Source organism: Anser anser (assembly GCF_964211835.1).
Source record: "Anser anser genome assembly, chromosome: 15".
Classification (NCBI taxonomy): domain Eukaryota; kingdom Metazoa; phylum Chordata; class Aves; order Anseriformes; family Anatidae; genus Anser; species Anser anser.
In genome coordinates, this window is record NC_139736.1 from 16,689,206 (window position 1) to 16,715,096 (window position 25,891).

Consider the following 25,891-nt stretch of genomic DNA (forward strand, 5'->3'; position numbering starts at 1 on the left):
GAGAAGGGTAGCTTAGGACTGGGGTAACCACTCGGCATTGCAGACACCCAGCTGGTCCCATTAGGGGCCTCTCCTTCCACAGAGATGGGGATTGGAAGAGGCCAGCAGCAGAGACAGGAGCTGAGGAATAAATTTGTTGCTTGCAACTCCTAATGCTGTCAGGAATGAACCTGGTTTCCTGGGGCCTGATACAGGCAGGCTGGGCAGCAGCCATCCATGTCCCTCTCATGGAATCATAGAATATCCTGAATTGGGAGGGACCCATGAGGATCATCAAGTCCGAGTCCTGACTCCACAGTCATCAAGCCAGGAGTTAAACCGTTTATCTAAGGGCGCTGTCCAAACTCTTCAGGAACACTGGCAGGGCTGGGGCCATGACCATGACCACTGCCCTGGGGAACCTGTTCCAGGGCCTGACCATCCTCTCAGTGAAGAACTTTTTCCTAATATCCAACCAGAACTTCCCCTGTCACAGCTTTAAGCCATTCTGTCACATGCGATCACGAGTTCCCAGAGAGATCAGCACCTGCCTCTCCACTCCCTTCTCACAAGGAGGGTGTAGACTGCCAGCAGCCGTGGCTTGGCCAACCTGCACATAGAGCTAGTGCCATGGCCCACCGCCTGCACCCAGATACATGCCTTCCTGCCTGGAAAGGTGCTCTGTGCACGTGTTGCACCCTTACCTTGTGCAGGTGAACAGACAAGGGACAGCAGGATTGCACTCACCACTCATTCTAGAGCATCATCTAGCATAATTAATTGCATTGTAGAATTGAGTAGCATGAAGTAAATCAATAATAACATGAACAGTTTATTCAATTTCTTTGTTGTTGTTGTTGTTCTTACTGACTCAATCGATATTAAAAAGAATATTCACTGAATATTCTTGTCCTTATTATTTTTGTCTGTTTGCTTGTTTGTTTTTTACAAATTACTAAATGCATTAAAAGTACCAAAATCTAAAATTAAAATCCACAAAGTCTATGCAATGTGGTACTTCAAACATCGTCATTTTACAATTATGTGAACTAATAACATCAGAAGCAAGCACAGCGAAGTCCATCAGCCCTCTGAGCATATGGTACCTGCTTATAGCCAAAAATGAGGAGATGGCAGTCGAATAGAGGAAACGTAAATAACAAACAGTAACCCTCAGCAGATTTAAAGGGAAAGCCTGTTAAGAATAGCAGTCTGCAAATAGCTGTTATTCAACACCCATACTCTCCTATTTATCACAATATATTTAAAACAGATACTTTGAATTCTTAGTTGCTTTTATTATATTATTAATTAAACACATTGGTTATATATAGATGCCTGCAAGCATTCAATTGCAGTGTTCTACATAAAGTGGCACCTATTTACAGTTACCAGCAGGCCAAGGGGTTTTTTTTGACTGGCTCAGCTAGATTTTTTTTTAATTTTTTTTTTTTTTGGTAGAGAAATGCCAGCACAAGCTGGAAGCATTACAGATAAAAACTAAAGGACCTGGCTCACCACTGTACTATTTCCAAAATATACCAAGATAATTGTATGAGCTAGATCCCAGCCTTAGCCACACATTCACAACATGCATATTCCTATATCCTGGCACTCCTACAAAGTAGAACAATTCTTGAAGAGATTCAAAACACGTGATTCTCTAGATGCAGGGGTCCTAAGGCTCTACAGCTGAATATCAGATATATTAATAAAACAGTCCAACTTTATTCCCACGTTATCACCTTTCCTGAGGTCCATCATGCATCTTTAACATGGAAGTAGAAAGCAGCTGTTAGTTAAAAAACAATTTTTACTTTTTGCTTCCCTGGGGAAGCCTCCCGATGTAGGGAGCATCCTCGGGTACCCATGGCAGATGGCTTTAAGACATTTGAACAACTGATGATCACAGCAGCTCCTGTGAGAGCTGAGCTAACATAATGCACCGTGGTCCCTCCTCCCTGACTTTAGAACAGGCACGGTAATTTTAGAATGCATCTCTTCTGATGTACAGGGAGTAGAGATGTTTGATGAATTCGTGTGGTTCATAGGTCTCAGAAACATCTATATCCCACAGAAGATAGTGCCATTGTAACTGAGCAACACAGTACCTGCATGTCTCACAAGACTGTTCCTAAGCCTACTTTAACAAATGTTACAAACCCAGCATGTGATTTGAAAACAATATTGTGAATATTCCTTCTTCCACTGCTTTTCCCTAGAACTGAAACAAATTCTGAAAATAAGAAAAAATTACAAATTTACCTCCGTAAATAACTGAAATAGAGGAGGAAAATTTCCTTAGCTATTGAATTACATGAGTTTGGTCTGTTTGCATTCTTCATCTGAACACTGAGATTTCAGAACAACCCTTATCAAATCGGACACCAGAGGTTAAATTTTGACTATTTCCACATACATACTTCGTTTTAAAATAATTAAAACGAAGAAAAATAATTTTAATAATTACTTCGCCGCAATATTCTTTGAATATCTTTGATTTTAAAAAAGTAATTTGCTTGAAAGAATGGCATGCTTGTGTCTATTCAGCCAGCAGGAAAAAAAAAAAAAAAAAGGAACCATCAGACAAAAAATTTAATGCATATCTCACACAAAAGTTTAAATAGGTTTTTTTTGTGTGTGTGTGGTTTTTTTTTTGGTTGTTGTTGTTTTGTTTTTTGTTTGGTTGTTTGTTTTAAGAATTCCCCTGAATAGAAGCTGTTAAAACGCAAACAACTTTCCATGGAGTTCCCAGACAGATCCATCATTTAAACATACAGTTCCTTTACTAAATATTCCTTTTGCTGGCAAAATATGCACAAGTCTTACAAAATCCACATGGAGAAGTAATATGCATTTGTATGTCTTTGAACCTTAGACACTTTCCAAATGAGATGTGTATTTGATTTATATTTTTTGCTTTTCAGTAGTAATTTCTTAAGGACCCAAAATAGCAATGGCTTTGATTGATTTCTGCTTGCCAAATCTGTGAATCACTCTCATTTCCAGAGATAAAAATAGAAAAAAATGAGATAAAAAATATCTCATGAAATTCCACCTAGCCACCAACATGTTCCCACAACTAAGGGTGTAAGAAAAGAGTCCTTTTCAGAGATGGCAGCTTAGCACTACTAACACAAAACATTCACTGTAATAGTGAGTTTCTTTGCTCTGGAACCTGCTCAAAAAATAACATAGCTCAATAAAATAAAATAAAATAAAATAAAATAAAATAAAATAAAATAAAATAGTTAACACAGCAAAATCAACATAGTGAAATAGTACCCATTCATCTTGGAATCTCAAATGTATTAATACCATGATCTCTGTCTCCTGCTTTAAACCACTGCTCCTGGAAGCCGAGCCAGGTGCATCTGTACTACTGGCTGCAGGGGATTTGTACCTGATCACTATGCTGTCTGACAGCCCGCTCAAACTATGAAATGGGGTTCACCACACTCAGACCTGCAAAGTCAACTTTTTGCATTCCTTGGAGAAAAATCTATGTTTCTGGTGAATAATTCTATATCCACTTTAGCCACGTACATTGAGATAAGATTGTGTAGAAAAGCAGAATTTTATTTATTTATTTATTTTTATGTCAACTAAAAAAGTAGTTGTTCCCTTATGTTATGTAGAAAGCGTTCATATAAATCCACATAACTGAATCTTCCATTCCCAACTATTTTGGTCCTCCAGCACGAAACTTTAGGATTGCTCAGGACTAACTCGTGGCATTATCCATCCACCACTGGACATCGCTGCAAGAACAAGTGGCTTTTATGGGCCCATCCACACGCAGTGCCCAGCATAAGGCTTGGCATTCCCAAACTGCCAGTCTGGCTCTCTACTGAACACTGGTTTTGCTAGGGTTTTGGTGCCTTTCTGATCCCTTTTGCTGCTGCAATAAATACAGGCAGTTTGAAGGAACGTAGCTGGCTTTTCCAGTGTCTTCCTTTTGAAGGAGGAAATCTCTTTTATCTTTAGCCTACTTAAAGCAAATAACAGCACGGAAATTATATTCTTCTTTGGGGAACTTTTTCTGAGTTTGTACCTTGTAGGCATCAAATAGTTCACACAAAACCTTCTTAGATTCCCTCCCTCAGGCCCTTCAAATGTATAAAATCAGTAGCCCAGAGCTTTGGTTGCAATGGAGTACAATCGGGCAGAACCCACCTGACAAATTTAAAATGTTTTCAAAATGTCTCCCTTGTACCTCTTCTCTGTTCACCAGATACTAAGTCCAAATTCAAAAACATCCTCTGTCTCTTATATGTGATCCAAGACAAGTAATTTGATATCTGGCCAGAAAAGCGGGTATTTCGATCTCCTTTACAGGCTTGCAGCTGCCATTTACCATGGCTTATCTTCTAATGCATGCAAAGAATAATTTACAGTTTCTGCTGGACATTATATTAATAAAATCTGCTTGTCCACATCAAGACATTCCAATCAGTTTCTGTCCAAATGTTTTTGTTGTTGTCGTTGTTGTTTGTTTGTTTTTTAATGGAAATCTGACTGTATTTAGGATGGACCTGAATTATAGTATTAGCCTCAGGTTCCCTCAGCAGCTGAGCACTTAGTCCCAGTGAGCCCCAGAACTGAGCTCCTGAGGACTCAAACCAAAGGCTTCAGGATGAATTACAGCCCCAGGGGAGACCCTGGGATTCCAGCCATAGTTTAAATTTCAGGAAGGTGAAAAAAAGCACAAGTCAAGTGAACATTTGCTGATCAAAGCCAGAATCCTGATCATCTTCTGCTCCTAAGTCTTTTAAATAATACTCATTCTAAGTGAATTCTGTCCTCAATCCAAAGTCAATCAATAGCAAAAGGATTTTTTTTCTAGTGACTGTGGCACATCCGCATTTGGCTGGATGTGCATGAATTTGCCAGGGGTATATAATGTTTTACTAGTCAAAAAGAGAAATTGTTCAAAGTGTGAGCAGATAGTGCTTAGTTTTGAATTATATGGTACAAGTGGACAGCTGCTGCTACAGGAATGTGGGTGAGCTGTTTCAATAACACACCTCACTTGTTGGATTAGTAATGCCCATAAACCTTGTAGCAAAATCAATCAAAGCAAACTGATAAAAAAATGAACCATTAAGCAGAAAATTCGTTCAATAGTGTTGAAGACGTTCTGTTTCTGCTACTGATAGTGACCAAAATAATCTCTGGTAATGACTCTAGGTCCCTTTTTTCTATTTTTTTTCCCACATCTGTAGTCATTTCCTCCCTCTGTCTTTACCTAATGCTTATCTTTCAGAGCCTCCTGACAACAAAAACTCATTGGGGAGCAGTGGTAATTTTTATTCACAGCAGTGCTGTACGTTTGCCCACCATAGCTCCACTATTTTGAAAGAAATGTCAGGCTATGAAGTTCACCAGACCATGAAAGAGAAGATAAGAAAGTTACATTTAAATTTATACAGCCCTAATTTTGAGTTTTATTGAAATATTTAACTATATTTAAAAGTCTACATTTTTTTCAACCATAACTTCACTCTTATGTGGCAATATGCATTGTAAAATCTGAACTCCAAATGGAACAATATTTTTTGCCTGGTTAATTTCTCAGAAATGGAAATGTTTACTTCTGTATTTATTTCCCAGTTTAACAACTGCTATAGCTTTACCGACTTACATTTCAGTTTGAAAACAAATACAGGAGAGTGCATTATTCTCATGTGCGCTATTTCAGCACAACACTCAAATGCAGGCTTCACGGGGTCTGTGTTATAGAAGCACCAACAGGCCCTGTTCTCAGTATCCTGCCAGTTTAAAAAGCATAGGAATGCACAAAGCTTAGAGAAAAAATGCTGCTTGCCCAGGGCTGCAAAGCAAGCCAGCAGCAGAGATAGGAAGAGGACCACCTTTTCTACTACTTTATTCCTTATGCTAGACAGCATTACTGCATTTTTCTTTTATTTTTTTCCTGTCTTTTTTTTTTTTTTAATTCTGTCATACAAGCAAGAAAAGGTCACTTGTCAGGTTCTGTGGTTGGTGCATGATGTGTGAAAACAGACAGATTAAACTTTGCTATCCATAATCATTCTACCACGGCCTCCAGCCGGGCCCTCAGCTACCTCCTGCAAAGAACTCAGCTTCTGCAAATACTGCAGGAGCCTCCTGATCCCTGTGCACATAACTGCTTCAATGGCAGGCAACAAATATCACACAGAGCCTGTTAAATTAGATCCAATAAACAGAAGTTACTCAGAAACCTTAATTTCTCCTATAACCTATCTAACCTTATCTATAAAAGCTAAAATTGAGCAATGATAGCAATCAGCACCACTATCACCAGCCCATTTGTGGTTCTAACCAAAAAAGCCCAATCCAAACCACACCACAGACAATACAAATAGATACATGTTTGGCAAATGCTACAACCATTGTGGTGAGGCACTGGCTGCAATTCCTTGGGCTGCTGTCAGCGAATGTAATCCCGAGGGAATACCACTGTCTATTGCAGCATTTCATCTTTCATGGTCACGTTCCTACTAGCTAGGGATATATATTCAGCATACAGGGATTGCAAAGGAGGCTGTGCTTCTGAGGCACAGCAAACAGCACCAAAACTAAAGTCACAGTGAACCTGAATATATTTAAAATATATTCTCTGTCAAATAGTAGCTGGCCCTGCGAGAGCCACAGGATGCACAGTCATGCAGTCACCGCAGGTACTTCTCTCTGGAGATGGACCACTTGGATGAAAAAGGTATTCAGAGAGCAGGCATTGTGCAGTGAAACAAAAAAAAAAATAAATCCCTGCAAGTCTACTGTAGCCAGGGCAATAACTTTGTTCTGATGAGGAATTCTGATGAGGAATACTGTGGTGCCCACTCTTTGGTGGAACATGTGAAGGACTTTGGTACAAGTCTGAAAATAACTGTGTAGCTTAAGCATACTTTTGACACCCTAGCATTAGAGAGTCTAACTGAGGTCTTGGAAAACTAGCTAGTTCCCAACAAGAAAATCTGCAGAACATCGATTTCAGCCTTAGGTAAAGATTTAGGTTATAGTTTTTAGTACAAATGAAAATGAACAATAAAATCCACAATTCAAGCAGTGAATCTCTGATTAGAAGTGGTGAAATAAAAATAATGGTCAGGTCATCAAAAGAAAACAAGGCTCAGAAATGAAAATGGAGGTAAGGTAAAAAGCATGGCTGATTTTCAGCTATGTGTGGCTATGCACGGGAAAGGGCAATGTTTACTATTTACCTGCCTAACCTGCTGCTCCCCAGCCTTACGTGGATAATTGTTCTTACCCTTGTCTAGCTCCTTTTATTTGTCCTCACAGAACTGCAAACTGTTTGTTCCACTCATCAAGCTTTTTCTGAATGCTAAACCTTCTTCAGGCAAGACCTCGTACTTAATATCACCTGCACACTTAAAGAACAGACTTTCTCTTTTTTACTCTAACCTGCTAATGAGAACACTGAGTAGTGCCACGCCTGGGCAGACTGCTGGGGAGTTTGCACATCACAGCTTTTCTATTTTGACAGTGAATCATTGATAATTGCACTCCCATTTCCCATTAAGTTCTGATCCAATATAACTGTAATTTTATCAAACCACATTTTCCTACCTTGCTTACAAGAAGACACAGGAGACAGTATCAAAAAATTTAAGTCAAGGAATGTGACAACAGTTGCATTCTTGTTATAGCAGGAAGCTAAATGTTTTTTAAGACCCCTTGTTCTCGGAGTAATCTCTGGCGACTTTTCCTCAAGTTCCTATCGACTTTCATGTGCTTTGCAAATAGATAATCTGTTCCCTCCTTCAAATAAGATATTTTGTGTAGAAAACACCACTGACATGCACTCCAATTCCAGAAAATATCAAAGACAAAGCTTTCCAGGTGCAGAGTGGCAGCCATTCCTTTCAGAGATAATTTAAAATCTTTGAACTTCCAATACAACATTGTCAATAACCAATCATCTTGTCATTGCTGTCAATTCCCTCCCATTCATCTCTCTCGTATTTTCACAGTGTAAGCCTCTCAGCCTTCCTTAGAATATTAAAAATTTTCTTAGCCATTAAGACCAGGAAAACCACAAGACTTTGTTTCATTATAATCAAATACACAATAGATTCTAAAAAGTGGTTATCTCTAGCTTTGTTAATAGAATTTTTATCAAAGTAAAACTCTGAGTTTACTATCCAAAGTTTCATGATTGCCTTTGCTAATGTGTATTTCATTGTGCTTAGGTTCTTAATGAGTCCATGCAGGATTGTCTCACTCACAGGTATGCCCATAGTACTAACAAACATAGTCATTCAAAAAGCCACAGGATAGAATCGCAATATTCAGGCCCAGTAGATAATATAGCATCATACCAACGTGGATATTTCTGACGTCAAGAAAGATGAGATCCAGTTGTTGCAGGGGCAGAAGAGAGCATCAGTGGTAACCAGAAGAAAGGAGATCCTAATTTACGTGAAGAACAAAGCTGGCAAAATGAGGGCTGAGAAGTGTGGTAATGGCCTAAAGAAAACACTGGCATAGGAACAAAGGACTATGGTAGTTGAAATTGGATGCTTGAAACAGGCTTCTGGCCAGCAGGATGGTATGGCATTAAAACAGTGCTAGTGAAGAGAAGAAACAGCTTAGTATGGAGCTTGAGAAATTTGTTGACAGTGAGAGATGCCAAGCACACCTGTAATAGCAGGGGGCTAAAGCTGGTACTGCAAATGCTCTATTCCTCAGATCCAACTCTCTTTCCTTAGGATATATTTTTGGCCTCCACGGAGTTGCATTAATTTACACAAGCTGAAGGTCCAGAAAATAAAAGGGGGTTTATGAAGGAAAGGAGGTATTTTTATTTCTTTCAAAAACTTAGGCATAATTCCCATGAAAAGAACTACAGTTCTACTAACCTCACTGTGTTTACAACAGATACAAAAGATGCTCTGTATGCTGAAATAATTACTTGACATCAGCTGGATATACTAAACAAAACTAAGCAACTAAATGCCTGAACTCCTATTTTGCGTACAACTATGCCTTAATTTATATAATACTGAATTTAATGAATTTGACAGTTATATCATTTTTACATTACAGTTCCCACTGTATTCTGCCTTAGCTAATTACATTTAACACCTTTTATAAAACATTCACTACACACAAACTGCAAATTTACCTCGTCATTTCTCAGCATGCCATCTTAGAGAAGAAATTGAAATAAAAAGCTTCAGATCAGATTCAGTGATGAGGAGGAAACCAAAGTAATACATGCTTCAAGAACAATCTCCTTCTTCATGTTAGCTGTTTCAAGGACATTTATTATTTTTTTTTATTTTTTTTAAGAGCATTAGATAAATCAATTATAGGCTTACATGCAAAATTATGTTCTTGCCTCCAAATACCTGTGTGCACACGTACACATGAAATACACATCATCACCTTTGCAATGACATCACAGACATTTTCGGCTCATCCACTTGCTCATTACAACTAAGATATCAGGATTGTCAGTCCTAATATAATTTAGATAATACACAGCAAAGCATAATTTATGACTTCGTGAATGGGAGGTAAAATATGGAACGTCCTTGAAATATATTTTGCTTTGCAGCACAACACGTAACTGTGGAATAGGAGTCCAGAATCCAAACGTCCTCAGGTGCTATAGGGAGGAGATGAACTAAGAATCTGCATAAACAGAATTTCTCCATGAAACCACTAAACAAATTGCATAAAATGTTTCTTTAGGAAACATCCAGGCATCTGATCTGCTAATAAAGAGGAACCTGAGTCAAACATAGTTTTCAGAGACATACAACCAAGCTCACTGTATGTATTTCACTGAAATCAGAATCAGAAAACATTTCTTTCAGCAGCAGTCTGTCTGCATGTAGAAAGGAAAGTAGCTGGTATCCCAACGAAGAAGTTCCTGTCTGATAAAATGGTGAAAGACAGATTGTGTGAAGGAACATCCTTTGCACTTAATTGCTTTGAAGGATGAAAGCTGTTCTGTCTAGCAAAATATTTTTGTATCCATCTTGCCTATTTGCCTAGGGGGTTTCAAAGTGGTGAATTACAACTTTCTTGCTACCTAAGATTCAGAATATATAGGATAGGTTTTCCATGGCACTTGAGCTGCTAATGCTCTAAGACTCCTTGGAAAATTCCAGTCCACTATCTTGGCATTTACAAAATTGATTTCATGCCATAACTGCTGCAGACACCAGCTGTTTGTTTATTTGTTTAATTTTATTGTTTGTTTGTTTAGGGAAAAGCACGATATATGCTAAACTAGCAGAATCATCTTCTTGCAGCGTACATCATTACAGTGTGCAGAGCAGTTGGAGCAGACCCTGCACCCTGTAGTTCTGTATCCAAGAGTCAGGAGGCAAGGAGAATTTTCCAGTCTACAATTAAAACTTTCTAAATGCTATCAGTGCAGTATATGAAATCAGTGCTGCTAAGCTCATCTCTTTCTACAAAAATTAAATCCGTGCTAAGCTATTGTGGTGCCTTTGTTTTGAAAAACACATTCACTCTCCTGGGTGTTTGCTGAGACTTGTGGGGAATAAAAATAGACAGTAATTTGAAACATTTTATTGAAACAGTCTTTTAGAATAATTAATACAAATGCACACAGATGTATCCTGTTCAGGCAGCACACTGCTAACTATTAGCCTTTTTCCAGCAAATTTCCAGATCATGGAAACCATCCTTGTACTTTTTACATCTTGCCTATTTGCCCAGGATGCTGATACAAAGTAAATAACATCTTTCTTCTTACATCATTACCACTATCTTTGCAGTGCAAGCTTTAATCAACTTTTATTAATTAAGCAAGGGACCAAATTTTCTGCCTAGTAACGTCACTCCAAAGACTGTGATCAAAAAAAACATGATGACTTAAAAGATCAGAGAAAAAGCTGATAATGAACTCTGCTGCATACAAATAAAATTTTAAAGTTCCTTTGGAAACACAATAGAATAAGCTTCTTGTGGAAGGAACTGCAAGACTCGGTTTGCTGTTGCAGGGTTCTCTGCATTGTTTTATTTCTATCCAGGGCTGATTTTTCAATCTTAGCATGCCTAGTCTTCAGGTACAGATCTTAATGAAGACAAAGTAGAAAGGTTTTGGAATTGAATGCCACACGTTGGAGGCATGCTGAGAATGGTAGTCAATGCCCAGATGAATTTCAGTAAACCTTCCTGTAGGACAAGCTTTCTGCAATACTAGCAGCTCTCACAGCTGGCTCTCTTCCTTACAGATATTTAATTGACCCAGCTTGCATACAATGGCACCCTTGATATTGATCTGAGAACTTACTATTTTGAGCAGGTTTACAAGTAGCTGCATTTATTGACAAATTTAAGTGAAATCAAATAATTTTTAAATAATTGGCTTCTAAGTACTAAATTCTTTTTCAATCACTTCTTTCACGTATCGTAAATCAATGTCATGATCACCAAAATGTCTGATCAAGGTATTTTCCAGGACTTTTCTGTACATGTACAAAACTAACCAAATGAAATATATCTAGGGCTTTGAGTTTGCATGTGTTGATCATTATTCATTAATTGAAATGCAGTGGATAACGTTACTTGTTTATTTGCAGACAAGATCCTTCATACTAAAGATTACTTTTATATATGAAGTACAAAACATCTCTACCCTTAGCTAGCTCTATTATAACAACTAATAATTAAAGTGGATATGTCAATGTTTTCATTATTTGTTACTGATCTTATGCCAGCTACATGCTTGTATAGGAATATTCAATTTTTGATGGCTCTCCACCATTTTTCCACCTGGGATCTAGCCTCACCCTTCACCCTTGCCATAGGCAATGCAAAATACATCAATTTCTCCAGTCTGTCCAACCAAAATTGGTTCTGTAGCTTTCTACCCTTTCTTGAAATTCAGTCTCCCTGACATTTCTGTCCTTCACTGTAGTTGTCTCAGGAATATATCCTACCTGGAACATGGCTAGAAATTTATATTATTTTACCCCTTTCATTAAAAAATGAAGACAGATGTAAAGCAACACAGTATCCAACCATGACATATGCACCGCAGTAGGAATTTGTATTCCCAAAATGTCCAGTAATATTACACTTTTCAGTAGAAAGATTCCAAGGCTAAAAGACATATTCTATTAAGCTACATGATCAGCTCTTTCTCTGCCTAGATAAAAATCTATGTTTGCTTAGTCTGCAGAGTCTCCTTGTGAATGAAATTCAAAGCTAACTGATCCTCTTTGATTTGGAGCACAGGAGGGAAAAGGAAATCCTCACATAGTTCTGTCTAATCTGCTCTATCCCCATCCAAAGCCCCAGTCCTACAGACACACACAAGTGGCAAGGTGATAAATCCTGAACCACTGGCACTAATGTTAAAATTCACTTTTCACAGGATCACAACCTGTAATGCGGAGGTTATGCAGGACAAATAAATTTTATTTGGGCACTGTTCTTTTAGAGTACTATCGCATCTCTCTCCATTGACATCTTACCCTCAGGAAACCATCCTATCACCTTGACATGACTCCATGCCTGTTCTACCTTAACGCCCTCTTCAGGCTACTCTGTATCTCAATAAATTACCTTCTCTGCACAGGGATTTTTAAGAAGAAAGGCTTACGATAGACATCAATCTACCATACTGCACAAAGCTACCCGATCCTACTACTGCTTATGCAGTGTAACCTCACCTTTGCCACCGACAGTCAGCCTCCACCTTTCAGGACTTCTGTATCTCACTATCACTTGTCCTGTGGCTTACTCCAAATTCAACAGTTTTTCCTTTTGGTGCACAAAAATCATTAGAAAAATGACACTTAAAACATCACTAATGAAATCACAGAGATACTGTACAAAAAGTAAAATAATGTCCCTTAATGAGATATTAGATTAAAAACTCTTAATAAACTTGCATAAAGTTAGTCAATCAATGCTATTCTCAGTATCCCAAGAGCAATTAAAATTCAGTGTTCTGCAAGTTCCTTTTAATGATTTGGCAAGGTCTCTTTTGGAACTATGTGCACTGTATTAATACCAGCACATTATACAAGAGCCTATATGCATTATGCAAGATTCTTACTGCAGCAGATTTGTGGGTCCTTCAGGCAAAATGACTCACCAAGAGACCCACCTATTAGATCTCAAATGTTAATAAATAAGAGGTACATCCAGTAGCTCTGAAGTGACTCCATAAAACTGTGAACTCATGTGAATGAGACCATTAGAGTATCCATCTACTGTATGATCAGTCTGGTGGTGTGGACGAGTTCCTAGAAGTGTGGTTGTGACAGCAAAAATAAGTATGGCTTTTCCTTGCATGTAGATACATTCTCAGAGGTCACAGAACTGCAACACATCATTTTTTCAAATCTTTATTGAAATGGGACATAATAATTCATAAACATGCTCATTTTATCTGTCCCTTCAGCAGCTGCTCTGTATGTACAGCAATTACTTTTTAATATTAAAGTGCTTACAGCAGAATTCATCAGTACACATTAGTCCTTTTTAAAACAGGTTTGGAGATAAAACGTGCTTGAAATGGTTGTAAAACCATCATTAAAAACAAACTTAAAGATTAAAGCAGTTTTAGAAAAATCATTTTTTAACAACCTTATTCTTGCCAGTACATGTTGCTTGCATATAGTCATTTCCTGTGACTGGATGATGTGATTATATTTTGCAATTTTGTTTATATTCATTTACTATCTATTATAAGAAATACTTGGAAAAAATATATATATAAAAGTGTAATTTATGTGAAGAACATCTTATCTGTCAATACAGCCAACAAGATGCCTGTGAAGTTCTAAGGCAGTCTGTGACAAAGGAAGACTTTTCAAGCAGTCCAAAACCTAAAGACATTACAGCAAAGGAAGCCTAACCTACATTCTAAAATCGGTTCCTCACTCTCAGGAAGCCAGAACTACCAGGAAATTTGTTCCCTAACAAAATAATTTGAAAAATAGTGAAGGGCTTGAAAACCAAGCCACACCTTAAACTGCCAGTGGGAAAGAAAGACACCACGATCTCTGAACCTCTGAAAGACACTGGATGCATAATTAGCATTGTCTGTCTCATTGCCACTGCAGCTCCTTAGTTTCTAACATAGGGAGAAGTGTCAAGGTTATGAAGAACATCTATTTAACCATTGAGAATGATGACTGAACTGAAAACTCAAGTCAGGAGTTTCAAGATAGCTCATCCTCCTCCACAGTAACATACAGGGTTGTTTGGATTTTTTTTTTAATTGGGTTTTGTTTTTTTCTTTGAACAGCATAGCTGATGGTGTCAGAAGGCTTGCTACAGATCTGAAGGTCTACCTTATTAAAGACTGAGGTTTCTGGAGAATGCTTGCATTGAGTCCCAGTACCTAACGGCTTCTGGAGCAGTGGAGAAAAGAGTCATTGGCTATTTCCTAGCAATAGGTCATGTTAAAGCATTTCATTGTTTAGTCTAACCGCAAGAGAGAAACACAAATGTTCATTTGTTGATCCCTGACCCCATATGGCAAGCCACAGAAAATATTTAAGAACTTTCAGTACTGCAAAATAGTCCGCTAAAATAATCTGGAGATTCACACAATCATTTTGTGCTTTGTCAGGCTCATTCAAGCAGTGTTTTGGTAAAGGCAGCATTTTCCAAAGGAACTGTTGTCCTAGTTTTAGAATTCACTGAAAAAAATAACTTCATTTTGTCTAATGCCTACAGCCTAATTTAAATAGAGAAATACTTCAGCTCTATCAGATGTGAATAGAAAAAGTAAGTGGATGCAACAGTATTAGACAGTTTATGGCAAAACTAGAACTGATTCACAGTTTTGAAACCATTGGAAAACTTCCCCTCCTGTAAAAAGATATGCCAACCAAACTGTCACTGTAAGAACTGTTTTTCTTGGACTCTTGGAGCTTTTTCTCTTTAACTGATTCAGACTCAAAAACCCATGGGTGCAGCATCTCTTGTGTCAGCTGTACCACATCCACTTAATCCCTCGAGCATTCAGACCACACTCTGTGATCAAGCAAGAGCACTGTGATTTTGTAAGCTCTAAAGCTGCATGTTTTTCAGTAACATGTAGTCTCTCTCCATGAAATCAGAGTACAGACAGACTTTCCATAGGATCCAACACACCAAAGAAAGTATTTAAATAACAAAGATCTAAGATTGCTGTGCACACAGCCAGAACTCCTTCACAAGAGCAGCAGTATAAAAAGCAGTATATTGTAGTTTGATATGTCACAAATAATAAGCCAGAGCCCAGAGAGTATTTTCCAATACATTCAATTCAGTCTAACAGATGTGAATTAACAAAACATTTTGGAAGCTCCTTAATGATAGCACCTTTTTCTGCTCAGTTCAGGTAAAAGTGCAATCAGTCTCTGCTATGAATCTTTACATTTTCCCTGACAACTCCTGGTTTACTCAAGTTCAAAAAAAGTTCATTACAGTTCAGAAAAGATCCCACCATTTTTAATCTCTATTTAAAACAAACTCTTTAGGACAAGGATGTTTTCTACCAGTCTGTGATCAATGTCTAGCATAACGGACCCAAGATCTCCACAGAGATCATAAAAGTATTAAGTAAGAATAGTAACACCATGTGAGTGGATTAGCATACAAGCCATGCAAGCAGTAATAATTTATATGACCTTCTCATCTGCTTATACTGTTAACTCAGTTCCCGCCCTTCTCTCTCTCTTCTCTGCAGGGAACTTCCGAAGTTATTCATCTCATACAAGTTAAAAAAATAAAAATAAAAAATTGAACTTCACTCAAGTGCATCAGGGGATCTGTGAAAGTTTGTCACAAATTATGTGTCGATGTGGGCACTGTTACGTAGAGGGTGCATTATTGATAAAAGTTAAATATTTCATCTTTCTTCACTATCTCTAAACAAAACTGCCATTTACTTACTGGAACGCTGAAAGTTCAGCCTTTTCAATATTATAACAAGGAAACATGCGGCAAAATTCTCTCTGAAGTAAACAAATACCATGTCCTCTCTGCAGCTGTGGCAGAGGAAAGTCACTGCATTTACTCACTCCTCATATGGGGGTCTGCAAATCCAGAGCAGTCCCGGGTGGGTGGGAGGGAGCAGTGGTGCCCTGGGGTGTGCTCAGCACTCTGCCCGGGGTGTACCCGAATGGGTGGAGGGACAGGTTCAAATCTACCTTTATCTCACTCCTACAGGCCAAGTCCAACCCATCCTATTAGCTGCATGCAGGTGTTTCTGAGTGTGTTTGTGCTTTAATTATTCATAACATCAGCTTCATATTTTATGGATTATTCTGCATCAGTGCTGGTACTTGCCTCATGCATTATGCATGCACCTGAATCTGTTCTGGTGGAAGGCATAAAAGACACAAAGCATGTCTCTCACCTGTAAGCTTCTGATTAGAAAAGAGTGCTTCTAACCCTGAGCCTGAAATGAATCCCAAATGTGTCTTCTTTTGTCCCATAACTGCACTTTGACAAACAAAAGGTGGAATTTTTTTCCTCTTCTCTCTCACTCAACCTCTCTTAATTTGACTTTATGGCTATGGCCAGATTATAACCAAAAAAAAAAAAAAATCCATTACAAAATGAACATTTTTCCAAGTCCCAGTTCAGAAGCACTGTCTACTAAAAAAATGTAACAAAGGCTTTTTTTAAGATAAGTATCTCTGAATGAACCAAACTCATCAAGTCTGAAGTCTCAAAACATGGTCACTGCATCGCTGTTTTATTGTGACAGGCATCAGAGAAAACAGATGTATAAACCTGTTTTTATCATGCTAATGCAGCTCACTGTATGGAATATGAAACAAATCATTGATAAGTTTGATAAGCAGAAATCCAAGTGAGAGTTATTTTATTATTATTATTGCTAATTTGTTCATTGCACCACATACCTTGCTGGTGATGCTGCATTCTTTACTTCTCTTCCCCAGTGTAACTCAATGACAGACTGTCCCCACCAGGCCTCAGCTTTTCAAAGATGTTTTTCAGGGTCAGCCTGAGGAGGAAATTATTTTATTGCACAAGGAAAATTCAGGTTGGGTGGGGAGAAACTTGCTCAGAGGGACACAGTCTGGCATAACTCCCACACGGGCAGGTGCCCAGGAACACACCGCCTATATGCATTTACCCCAGGGAAGGGCTCTGGCCCCACCAACCCAGTGGTGCACACAAGGGCCTTCTCTACAGGCCCCTTATTTGTCTTGGTGCCAGCTGCAAAGCAGAGCTCAGCTGGTGCTGTCACATCGGACAGCCTCCTGACTGGGTTGTGAGGGTGACCAGAGGCTCAGCACAGCCATGGGTGGTTGATGAAGAACTCACCGAGCCGTGGGCTGAAGCAAAGCAGGGGAGGCTGGGGGAAGAGGATTGTCCAAACATCCCACGCATCTCTCTGCCAACTGTTCAGAAGGGGTCGATCGGTTGGGTGCTGTTTTCTTTCATACAACCTTCGCCATTTCTCACCCGGAGCAGGAAACCTGACAGAAAATTTTCACACTTGCCTTAATGATGTGGGAGCCTTAAGAACATGCTGACACAGCTGAGGAGGTACTGATGAGCAGACTTTTTCTCTGCAGCACAGTGCTGCTCCACTGCTGGTGTCTATTCGCAGCATCAGCATGTGTTGCCACGTGCCACCTGTCTGCACATCAGACAGCATGCATGGTGTCTGCTTCACTTACAGAAGTGGTGGCTCAGGGATTTTAGCATCAGACTCCACTGCATGGGGTCTGAATCCGCACAGCTCACCAAGATCTGAACACTGGAAAATGGGAGCTGGGGATTTAGACTTGTGAAAGTGTTACTTTGAAAGCAACAAAACCTGAAGCTCTTCTTTGGTTACTCTGACAGTGCCACAGAGGATACTGCTTCATCCTGCTGCTCCCTGAAGCTCTCACTGAATGCAATGTTTCTGAGGGTCCAATCACTGTGGCGTGTGGTGACACAACAATTCTGATAAGTCTCACTCTGCCTACAGTGCAAACAGCCTATCTACAAAAATAAATATTCTAGTCTGTCTTAAGAAGATAATTATTTGTAATTAGATGGCTATATATTGATAAAGACTGGCTATTTCAATGTAGAAGTCTTTTGGTTATCTTTTGGAGTTCTCTGGAAAGGAAAAGACCTGGATAGATTCAGCTGCAAAATAAGATGTCTTGGCAGTCGTCAGAGAGTCGAGGTAAAGCAAAGCCAGGCAGTGCCTAGGCAGGGGACAGCTCTGGGAATATATACCTTCATATGCTCTCTTTACACCACCAAAATACTCTCAGAGTTATCATCTGTAAAGTCAGAGATGTCTTTAGCAGGTTGTCCTTGCTAGAAAGCGAAACTTGTCTAGGACCATGTCTGCTCAGAAGCAGCAGCTGGGCTGCTGTATTGGCAGCTCCCCACCTTCAGATCAGGTCCCCTCAGGCTTCAGTGTGGCAGAGCTGTAGGGTTTCTGGTAAGGGCTCAGTACAGGACACTACAGCATTGCCAGTTCTCACAGCATCGTTGCTTCTCGAGGTCCCACTTCTCGACAATATGTGAAGACTTGACAGCTTGCATGATTTCAGCCTTCCAGAAAATAGCACAGAGCTTTGTATCAAGAATAAAAAAAAAGAATCAAAAAAAATCAGACAAATTAAAATGAAAACAAAACAAAACAAAACAACAACAACAAAAAAAACCCACAGCCAACAATCCCCAAGCTGCAATATTTAAGTGGTACCATTTTTTTTGGACTCTTGAGGTCAGAAGTATCAGGCAAGAGCACAAAGCACACTGACTACTGTTTGACTGGAGCAATGCAGGGAAGGCTGCAAACCTGCACGTTCTCCATGAAAAGCTGGTCTCTGCTACATGAATGCTGGTGACAGAAGAGCAGAATGAGGGTATTCGCACAGTAGTAGCACGGAGAGCTGCCTACTGAGAAACCCCGCTTGGCCAGGGCCTGCAGGCTGCTCCCCTGGTACAGGCACCAGCAGCCCCTTTGATAGCTCATTAGTGATGTCCTTGCAAATGCAGCAAGCTAACTTTCAAGGAATATTGCCATGATAGCTCTAGCGAAGGCTAAGCCATGAAAGGGTTCCTCAATTACACAGAAATATTTTAAGAAAAACATAGCAAAATTATGTAAATAGATTTAAATAGCAGCCTCCTGCATTCTTGATAATTGTTTTGCCTCCTACACCCGGAGTACTGAGTTCTGAGCATGGAGAAGAGTCTGAAAGTAATTATAGCCAAGCAACATCAACCCTTGGTCCCAGATGACACTAATCAGCATCCTGCACTTAAAACACTATGGGTATTCAACACGGGGAGACTGATGATTGATTCAGGGTGTTACTTTTCCCTATTGCCTTCAGCAGGACTGTTAGCTGCCTTCATTGAGTTGCCTGACAGCCTTTCTCCACTATCATAGCTGAGCTACAGACAGAGGGTTTGGAGAGAACGTACCTATTATGTGTGTCTGCAAACCATAAGAAAATTATGTCAGCCAACAAATTACAGGCCCTATTTTTAATCCGTGTCAGACTTCATGAACTAAAAATATTTTACCTGCCTTCTCTACTCGTGCTCCCCTACTAGGTGTTCCTTAGCAAAGTTTCATCAAATTAAGATTTTTTTCCCAATTATGCTTAGGAAACTATAATAATAATAATGATAATAATAATGATAACAATAACAATAATAATAATAAATCTGTGCTTTTGCTCACAGCTGTCTTGACTGAATACCTTCCTCCATTCCCTTGCCAGAGTATTGTTGCTTACTGTCACACTTACGTTTGCTAATGTGCACAGCCCTGCTCTACAGGTGGTGGTGGTTTGCACCAGTCTCCACCAGACAGCAGCTCTCTCCGCTGCTCAGCCGCAGTTCAAGCTCACAGTAACATCAGGAGACAAAACCTGCTCTCCAGCTTTCCAGGCCACCCTGGTGTTCTCTTACTGAATGTAATTATAGTTTGCTTGTTTTCCATTTGCGTATTCGGCAGTGTTCACAGGTATTCCCACCCTACTACTTCTGAGTTTTGTCGGCCAGCTCCTATTTTTCTTATCCCAGAACATATGATTTGGATGTTTTCTCTTCAATTTTTCCAATGGCTGAGAAAAGTGCTGTGTGCCAGCAGGTGACTGACATTAATGTTGACACCTTAAGGAAACAATTTTTGCTATGCTTCATTTCTTACTTAAGCCTGAACAATTCCCCTAACACACAGAAACAAAAAGTACAAGGAGCAAACAAGACTTGGGAGAACCGTTTTCCTTCTAAGGAGTTCCTCTTGCACCGTTATTGCTATTGGCCAGACTCAGGAATACACACACACAAGCCTGTTATCTGTTCAGCAACAGATTTTAAGTTGTCATTCAGCTCTTGCTCACCTGCCCAAAAGAAACCCTTCAATAAAAAGGGGGTAGGAAGGGAACAGTGACTGTGATTCGCCCATCACTTTAAAAGCGCTATATGGATTTTTTAGCAATGCTAACATGCAGGATCAAATTTTGTTTGCTTTCTTTCTTTCCTTTATACAACCATCCTCTTCCCTTAATCTCTTACTACAGAGTAAATTTTCATTTATAGAATTACACAATGCAACAGATGCATCCGCAGCATCAGTTTTAATTAGCTGGCCAAATGCTACCAATCCTGGTTTTAAATTAATTTAACCTAGATTTTGAGGTTTGTGCTGTACGGTCATTACTATAAAAATGTTTCCATAGTGCAAAAGTCTGTTCCAAAGATGGTTGAAGGTAATGAAAAGACTGTCACAGAGTTCAGTAAGTCTGAACTGGATGTTTCACTTCTTAGATTTGAAGTTCTGGGTACCTGCCTTTCTAGATAAGATAAGCTGGATCTCAACCCTTTTGCATCCAACTAGGATAAAGCAAGGAGTAAATATCCTACATTTAGATTTACAGAGCTCTTTTTATCTCTGAAATGCTTTACAGGCATTAACCACATAATCATTAAATATTGATATTTGCATGATTAATGCTTTGTTGTTACATTATATAAGAAGAATGATACAAATGTTAGGAGAAGAAATCTACCTTGGAAGCAAGCCATGAACTTGCAGATATTAAGTCTGTAACTTCTGTTTCACATATGGTCCTATTAAAAAACTTGAAGTTTTAGAAGTAGATCTGTGGATACAGTGATCCCGATGTAATATTCTGAGCTTCACTTTAGCATCATCCTGCATCAATAATTTGGCTGAAATTAAGATATTATGCCTAGAAAGACCATTTTCTGCACCAAGCATTCTTTAAGGACTTGTGTAGCACTAAATCTGATCAGTATTCTGGCTGGGAGTTTTTTATGGCCTCATCTACATCACAACTATAATGCTTTCTTTTGTACAGTAAAGGGGAAGGAAAACAACTGCTAAGGAGACATTTTTACATCTTTCTGAGTTTACTCATTTCTTGCATGGAACTATTTTGTGACTTTGGATTTTTTTTTTTTTTTTTTTGCCATGGCTGACAAAGGGGAAATTTTACACATCAAAAATATTCTTCATTTGACTAGTAAGTTGCTTCCTCATAACTTAAAAAGGTAATAGTTAACTGCACCCAGTAAGACAAGTATTAAAAGCAGATCCTCAGGTGATCTAATTTAATACAACTTTGGCAGAATTATACCAATTTACCATAGCTGAGGAAAGCGTCCCAGAGGGTCTCACTGCTATTTATTTTTCTACTATACATCACTGCTAGGTCAGGAAGTTCCTGTTTTTCATTAATACAGTTCCTGCAAGAGTTACATGGAGATAATGAATGAAACCAAGGAGATTATTTCTAATGTAGTCGACCTGCTTTATCCAGCATCTTTCCCCTACTTCTAGTATTACTCCTAAGATTCAGTGTAGAGGGCCCTTTTCAGCTAATTGCCACTTGAAGAGAAGCAAGAAGCAATTGACATGATTTTTTTTAAAGTTATTTTTTTAAAACCCCTTGAAAGGTGGTTAATTGTAAACTGCAAGTGATTGTGCTGGTATTTTTAGTACTTGGCCAGAAAGAAAATCATTCCCTCTTCTTCTCAATGACTTTATAATAGATTTTAAAGCTTGTAAGTGCTAAAGAATGGAGAAAAGTGAAGAAAAAATACAAATTTAAAGCTTAGTTGTATATCAGGTCATTGAGTGTTTGTATCAGAAATGATTGGACCTTTTCTATACTGGATCTATCAGTAGATTTAGCATAACTTTGCTGTCCTTACAGTGTTTTGCTTCACCCTGTTTCATTTGCCATTCTGTGAAGTCAGAGCATCTTTCCACTTCAGTTGTTATTTGGGAGTACTCCAGGTGCACTGCTTCACCTCCTCCCACACCAAATGTATTCAGTTTGGAGCATCCCAGGATGAGATGCTACAAATAACTGTCCTCCAACCTACCTGATGTGACCAGATCTCCCAGAAGAGATAGTGAAAAGTTGACTTACCTAATCCAGCAATTACCCTCCTCTGGGGAAGCTTGGAGATGTCTGGCCTAGCACTGGAGGTGCATAAATGGCTAGCCATAGATCCTCTGAGGCCTGTTGCACAAGAAAGACCTGTCATAAAACAATAAAGGTTGTTTTGTGTTATTTCTAAGATGAAATCACTTGCTTCTCTGTTTTTATGTATTGTCCCTAAATATACCCTCCAGCTTCTGGACAGTGGTAACAAACATGCTTTTATGATTATGATAAACCATAAAAAGGTTGCCCAGCTATTAGAGGGCTAGACGGAGCCATTAAAAGAGTCCAGGAAAAGGATGGTAGCCAAGATGTAGTAGTCCTGTGACATATTATTCTTTAAATACCTTCTGATGTAAAATTCTTACCCTTTTTTCCTTTTGCTCTTAGCTGATGACTTGCAGAATGGCAGTTAGCTTATGAGCAAACTACAAGCCTCCATGCACTGTTAAAGGAGTGTTAGCTGGTATAACACAATTCTGCTCTGTGTAGTAAAAAGGTATGCAGTAAACATACCTGGCAAGGCTGTGTAGAAAGTCAAATGACTACTTTCCTGGTTTTGTGATGAATCTGTGGAACTCTTAAAATCTGATCAAATTGAAAGAAGCCTTTCTGACTGTATCAGAAGATTTGAGATATAACCGAAAATGGATTCCAAGCACTGTAGAGTAGAAGATTTATCTCAAATCAGAATAGAAACCCTAGGTGTCCATGCTGAACAATTGTACAGAATGAACCTGGGACTACATTGGAAGAGCAGCCCGGTTGTGTAATATTCTTCTGGACATACAGCAAATTCATAGCCATTCTCCACTTACTGTTAAATTAACACAGGCTGTTGAATTTATTCTCTCCATTTATGCCTTTCTAGGGCAGCAGAAGTCTTGCAATGATTTTTACTTTAAATATATAAATAAATAAATAGATATATATTACTTTTAAGTAACTCACATTTTTTTCAGTCTCCAACACCATGCACGCAAGCCCTTTGAACAAAGGCTATTATCTGTACCAGCTCTGCAGTGTGATTTGGTTTTATGATGATGCCCATTGGGAACTGGCCTAGATTGTATTTACAAACACTCAGACCAGTTTTGCATTTTATAAGGAGATTTCCAAATGCAAACCAACATCCAAACAGTGACAACCTAGTTATATACCCGGGGAGTTCTGAAGGACAGAGAACATTTTTGTACTGTGCCACCACCACCAGCACCATCCTAAGAACTATTATTATCATCCATATTCAGTCTCAGCATCAATTTCCCAACATAAGATATGTCGTTAGAGCTTGCTATAATCTTGGCACCACTGGATTGTGCTGTTATTTTTGGCCTGATAACTAGGACCAAGGACAGCTGTGGCATGACCCTGATCATACTGACATTAGTGGCAGGACCAACAATAATCTGATGGAAAGTGAGATGGAAAAGGTGTTTGTTATCCACAAGCAAACAGCAGAAAGAGGAAAAGCACAGGAAAACCCACCTATTGTATAATTTTTTTTGGCAGGACCAGTTTAATCAGATATGTATATAACAGTGTAACAGGAGCAAGTAGCAGTCTGCCAAATCTGGGTGTCTAACTGCTCCTTCATCCCCCAAGTAAGATATTTCCACAGAACCCTACAGAGGTCAGGGCTACCAAGAATATTTTTCTAACACATCTCTGTTGTATACTGTGTGTAAATCATCCCTAGAGATCATAGAATTAATAGATGGCATGACAATAATGCCAGCAACATTGTAAAGTTTAGCTGCACAAGGAATATTATCTAAAATATGTCTCACATTAATGTCAACAAGCTCTGCTTAAAATCTGATTCTAAACTTCCAGAGGCTTGTTTTGATCTACGGTAATTAGCATTCATTCATTAAAATTCATTATTTACGAATATGCATATTGTGAAAGCAAAAAAGTTGTGCACATAAAGAGAAATTAAATATTTTATTACGTAAGCCTATTTGTGTTGGGTATCTACATCTGACTTTTCATTATAGCTATATTTTGTTATCTTGTTTAAGCATAGCATCAGTATAATTTTTGCAGTGCAGCATATAATCAGACATCACAGCTGGGGGAATCTGTTCTTTTGCTACAGATTTACCCTGTGGCTTTCTGTGAAGAGCTGGGAGTGTAATGCCAGGATTCGTTCTACCCAACTGCTCTATTTGACAAAGATGATACTCTTGTGACAAGCGAGCCTATTAAAGAGATTTTAGCAAGAAGACTAAGTTATTTATTTATTTATCTTGTCTCCAGGTGAAACATTATTTTGAGGCCAAAGTATTTTTGAGGATTATTTTCATTCTGGTCAGTACTTTTATGCTTCAATATGAAGAAATTAAAACTGGATCATTTCTTTTACCTTTTGATGTTCCAAAAACAGCCCTTCATCAACAATTTTCCCAGACAAATACTGATCGGTGAAATACATTTTAATTCCCCTAAAAATATTAAAAACTGGTCACTTTTTTAATAATCTCCAATAATTATGTAAATTTAATTATTGAATTAAATTTTATTTGTTTGGAACAGATTTTCAACTATATTCCATGATTTATCATGCTTTTACAATTTATAGATTTTTAAATGATCTTTTTTAATGTTACTTCACAGATTCCTTATGCTGGATCTTTACTATAGTGTTTACTACCTACTGAAAATAAAAAATAACATGAAATAAGAGTGAGGTAAAACCAGAATATTTAACATTTCTCATAAACTGACTTGTAATGAACACCTCTGAATGTAGGCACAGTGAAACAGTATATATCATCAGGACCTCATTTGGAAGTCTGGTGTTTAATTTTTAAATCTCAGTAAAATAAATTATGTTTATGTATGTCAAAGCAATTATCCCATCAAATGAAGGTGCTTTCACACAGCTCAAGTACAAGTAACAGTGATAGCTTTTTCATATTTTTAATACAGTTGGAAACATTTATTTTAGTAGCTACTCAATGGGAAAGAAACACTTCATGCTGCCATTTCCAACCTCCTTAAAGTAGTATTTTTAAAACGACCTAAAGAATTCAAAAGCGGGGGCACAATTCTCTGTTGATTACATTTTATAAGTTGTTATAAATGTTTTATAAAATGGAATTGCTTGCTATTAAATACTCCAGGGTTTTAAAGTTATTTCTATAGACCTATTTTTAATTTATACAAACACACACAAAAATAGCTACATTAAAGGACGCGGCAAAGTCACCCAATTGAAAGTTAGCACATGCCAGAATTAGAGAGGGCCAAGAAATCTTCCTTCTATCTGCTTCTATGTGCAACTTCTCCACTGCAAGGAGCACTGCAAACACAGTGTGGAGTTAGAGACTAGATCAGAAATAGTGGGGGAAGAATTAAGGTTCAGTAGGCATTCATAACACTGGCAATTTCCAACTTTTGAAGGCATGATCATGAATCCATTGGCTCTTAATTTACAATGCTCTGATCTTTTTAAAGTGAGAAGTTTACAGTCAGATTAT

General features: G+C 38.5%; 1 long non-coding RNA gene across 4 annotated transcripts in view; it reads right to left on the reverse strand.

Moving 5' to 3' along the window:
* LOC310881800 overlaps window positions 1-25,891 on the reverse strand; it is a 112,673-nt gene that overhangs the window by 22,418 nt on the left and 64,364 nt on the right. For 3 of the 4 annotated variants that reach the window (XR_014572602.1, XR_014572604.1, XR_014572605.1), the window contains 3 exons: window positions 22,392-22,502; window positions 17,290-18,546; window positions 16,863-16,966 (listed from right to left, as the gene is read on the reverse strand). This is a non-coding gene — a long non-coding RNA (uncharacterized lncRNA). The remainder of the gene's footprint in view (window positions 1-16,862; window positions 16,967-17,289; window positions 18,547-22,391; window positions 22,503-25,891) is intronic. The other variant, XR_014572603.1, reaches the window with a different exon arrangement.